Source organism: Egretta garzetta, unplaced genomic scaffold, assembly GCF_000687185.1.
Source record: "Egretta garzetta isolate BGI_Z169 unplaced genomic scaffold, ASM68718v1 scaffold34, whole genome shotgun sequence".
Lineage (NCBI taxonomy): Eukaryota > Metazoa > Chordata > Aves > Pelecaniformes > Ardeidae > Egretta > Egretta garzetta.
In genome coordinates, this window is record NW_009259586.1 from 5,314,171 (window position 1) to 5,318,917 (window position 4,747).

Genomic DNA, 4,747 nt, shown 5'->3' on the forward strand with positions numbered 1-4,747 from the left:
AATGGGCTTGGGGAGGAGGTGAACCATTTGCAGCTTCCAAATTACAGCAATCTCGTCAACAAGACAGTTACTCATCATCGCCTTTAGGGCACAGAGCCTTAGCTATAGAAAATATACATCTATGCCGAGTGATCCATTTAAAGGCTCCACTCTTGAGCCAGACATCCGAGGATGGAGCACCGCAACGGGGTTTAATCGCAGGAGCTCTGGGGCACTGCAGGATACAGCACTGGCCTGGGGAAGTATGAGAACTTCATGAGCAAAGCGGGGAAGAGAGGAAATGAAAACGAACCAAATGTTAGAGGGATCGATCAGACCACGCGCAGGCTAACACGAAGCAGCAGATGCCTCACGGTTTGTGCAGATGCCTATCGAGTGGAGAGGACGGCAAGCCTGGATTATAACAAAGCAGAAGCAGCGATGGGAAAAAAATGGCTTAAAAGCCTTGCAAACCACTTCGGCGTTTGCTGAGAGGTGCATGGTGCCAGGTAATGCCCCCTCGCCCCAGGACAGGGCAGTGACAGCCCAGTGTGCTCACATGCCGTGAGAAAGAGCAAAGCTAACGTTCATCTGCTGGGAAACGAGAAAGCACTGGCTTGTAAATAAGTCATTTCACAGAGGAGGAGGAAAGACAGACAACATTTTCCCCCATTGCCAAAGTTCCTGAAGTCTAAAGTCGTCGTCGCTGCCCTTGTCCTTCCTCCATGGTAGGGAGAAGGACATGGGAAAGGAACTCATGGTATTTTTGGGGCAAACCTTTTTTCTCTCCTCCCTTCTCATGCCCTCGATTGAAGGCTTGCAGCGTTCTTAATCCCACAAGAAGCGAAGTGGCCGCTTCCCGTGGGGACGTGAATAGCCCCATTGAGGTCATGTGCTGCGACTTTACGTGCGTGCTTAGAGGTTTGCTTCCTCAGGCCACCAGCTCAGCTCTCAACGTTGTGCTCATCTCCAGCACTTGTCACAGCCCCAAATGGGCCAGGACAGCCCCTGAATTGCAGTTACCAATAGAAAACGTCTAACATTCCCCAAGCGGGTATGTTTGATAAAAACATTTAATTACTACATGTCCTAAAGCGTCCCAGAAAGCACAGTGCTGTCAGGCAAACAGAGTCCCTAAGTAACTCCAAGCTATTAAAAGCCAATAGGTTCTTGCACCCTCCGCAGCCATAACACCTGCAGAAATAAAGATGCCCCATGCTGACACTATTTAAAGGGAGGGCACAGCGCCGTGTCACCATAAGGCGATGTGGCGCTGGCCGAGGCCCTTGATTGCAGCGTATAGACGGTGATGGCGCGTTTTCTGCTTGCGTCCAGCGTTCCTCTTGGTGCATCCCTGGGCTGGCGGAGTGCACCCGCTTGCTCCTGGGATGAGGAGCTTTCCCCAGCACAGTATTTGTGTTAAGAGACAATCAGCTGGCTTATTCCGATCACATAGTATTTTTTTTTTTTTTATATTTTTCACCAGAAGCTATAAAAACCAGGAAATGTGGATTTATGGCCTAGAAAAGGCTTAGTTATTAGAGCTATGGCCTACTGGCTTATGTAACTTTAGTTACTACTGGCCTCGGATGGGGCTCCTATTGCAGCGACCCGCTAAGCTCATTTTGCAGCACTTCTTTATTTGGGCTCTGCTAAAGACGAAATGACGTTGGGCAGTCAAAGGGTTCAGAGACAGGGGCTTGGAGGGTGGGTGGATGTCTGCAGTGCCAATGTTCAGGTTTTCAGGAGCAGCATGGCTGCACCGAGTGAAAAAAAACCCACCCAAGCTCAGCCCTTGGTGTTTGCCCTGGACATGAGGGGTTTGCCGAGAGCTAGTCCTTTCTGAGCCCTTGCACATCCTTTTAGGTGATGGTGAGGCAAACATCTTTGAAGAGGTAAATTCAACAGGGTGGGTTGCATCCCCCCTGCCCCTTTGCTTGCAGGAGGAGCTGGTCCTGGAGAGGAGGCGACCCTGGGCTTTGCAGTACTGCTGCTGCAATGCCAGCGCTGCAGGGATGGCCCCAGGACATCTCCCCACGTGCTCTGATGCCAACATCACCTTGGAGGCTTCCCTGCGGATTTGCTCCTTGTCCAGTGCCAACACATTCTTCCATTAAGAAGCGACGGCCCTTGATTACAGCCAGCACTGGTGGCTTCAACCTGTGGGATGTTGCTCCATCTGCCCGGAATTTGCCCCGATTTACCACAGGCCCTTCCCACCCCCATCCAGGAGCTCCAAGCTGTACCACAGCACCAGGGCGTGCAGCCAGTTGGACCGTACCCCTGATACAGATCAGTGCCCTCCTCTCAGGACCACTCCACTGCAAGCCCCAAGGCTTATGAATCCCTCCAGGCTGGTCTGGCCCCAGCTGCTGAAAGGCTGCAGGCAGCACACGAGGTGCTGGCAAACATCAGCACCTGCACTAGGACCTGGCTGCCTCTGCTCAGCAGCTCCCACCTCTGGGCCCAAGCAGCCCAAGTTTGAATAATCCCAAACCACATCTGAACCAGCTGCAGGCCAGGATGTCTTCATCCCAGTTGCTCGGTGAATAACTTCAGTACCCTTGAGAAAGTCGCTGCCGTTGTGCAGGGTGATTCATGGCTGGAGGGGATGGTAGGATTTGCAGCATCGGTGATTTATTTAGTTTTTGATGAGAAGTGACAAGAGCTGCCCAAGTTCAGCACATGCAGGGTGTGAGATACACTGAAAAAATGGAATTTGTGCAAACGAGAGGGAACTGCAGCAGCTGCGGAGATTTTCCTCTTTTGGGGATCCGTCTGAGAATAGACCTATATATTACAGTGTGTAGGTACCAGCCTAAAGCAACACTGAGCAAGCAGTAAGGAGCGTGGTCCAGCTTGGGATCATGCAACCCAGCGGCTCAAGGCACAAGGAGCCCAGCAAAGTCTGCTTTAACGATGGGGGGAATATGGAAACCACTTGCCACTTCACGGGCAGGGCAAGCCCCGCCAGCGCGGCTGGCCTTCCTTCTTCACAAGCTGAAAACACTCCTTCGGACCTACTCTGATTCACTTCTCCTTCCTTCGTCTCACTGAAGATCGCACCTTACAGCGCTTGCAAAACCCAGCTCACAGAATGGGAACACTTTTCACACCCAAGTGCTGCTGTCAGCCTGAAACACTGCTGCCGGCTCAGACAGAGCTTTGTTAAAGCCCTTCGCTCCTCCAGAAAGTTTCCTCCGTGCTTGCTTTTGCAGGGTGTCTGACCCATTTGTACGATTCCCAGGCTGGATGACGAGCGAGGGCACATCCAGGGCGAGGCGGGCTGCCCTGACCTCTCCTGGGGACCCGGTATGGTGATGATCCTCATCTCCTTCCCTCTCCGCTGCTGTCGCATGAGAGGGGCTCGGATGGCTCCAGCCTCTCTGGTAAGCCCCACATGAGGACAAATCGCTTTTGACCATCAGAGTCCCAAGCTTCTTGCAAAGCAGGACCACAGGAGAGCCCAGACTGGAAGGGTCTGAAGAGCTGCCGGTCCCCAGGAGGCCCAGCCCTGCAGGGATCGTAGGTACAAGCTCCACCGCACCTTGCACCCGAGCCATGCACCCACCTCTCCATTCACAGCTCACTGCAGCAGCTCAGCCATGGCTTCGGCCCAACGTTGACATTTTGGGCTTTATTGCAGCTGTGGGTTGCTATGGTGAAATGACCTTCTGAGCACCCTGAAAAGTTCAGAGATTTGGCTGAGAAACAACTCTTAAAAGCGCTTGCAAAAGCCGGTCAGCTGACTCGCTGTGTCGAGCTGATGGCAGGTCGGTTTGACAGCACGTCGCCACCCAAAAGGCAGCGAAACTGTTTCCTTACCCCCGCTGCATGAAGTCTTCACGCTGTCCAGGTGTTTTATAGTGATAGCACTGCCAGTCAGACATCGCCGGGGATGTTCCTGATGCCACCCCCCATCTTGAGACGTCCTTTCTGCTTTTCTCTTCCCACATACGGAAACCACAGCCCCCTGCAGCGAGGCAAGGACGGGTACCTCGTGTCTGGTGCCCTGAGTCGGCAACACCGCTGCTGGGGGCTGATCCTGCACCCCCTGCACCTCCGAGGTCTGGTTGGGCACAGGCACCGCCGGCTGCAGCATCCTTCCTTCCCCGGAGGAATGAGATATGGGCACATCTGCAAAGGGCAGAAGAGCTTTTTTTGCTAGCGAGCGCCCACACGGTGTTTATTTGCAAGTGAGTCAAGCGGACTCTAATGGTTTTGTGGATGCTGCACAATTCACCTCTCTTATCTCAGGGATTTTCATTACCTTTTGGGCAATTTTGACAAGAATTCAATTTTCCCTGCCCACGCACGCATCCTGCTGTTCTCTCATTGAACACATCAATTAGCAACCAAAAAAGTCCTCAGCATCTTTTCTCTCCTGGATTCAGCCTCCCTCATCAGCCTTTAACACCATTTCCCAAAGCAATTACCCAACCCAAGCTGCTGCCAGGTCTGGCCTGAAAGACTGAAACTCTTCACAACTGATCCATGTGCTTCTCCCCTCGGCAAACATGCCTCTGCCATCCCGGGGAGCCGAAACCAAATGCCCCAAGCGAGCAGGGGCAGAGCTGTGCATGGCACCCGCATCCTTGCGACAGCGAGGGATCTGCCAGGAGCGCCTCTGCAGTGGCACGAGAAACGTAAGCGGTGGAAGAAATGTAAAGCTTTAAGTCATTCCCAGTATTTACCACACCTACAGGAGTATCCAGAGGTATTCCAGCCACCTCTGCAAACCAACAAGCGCTCGTTTTCCTGCTTTTTA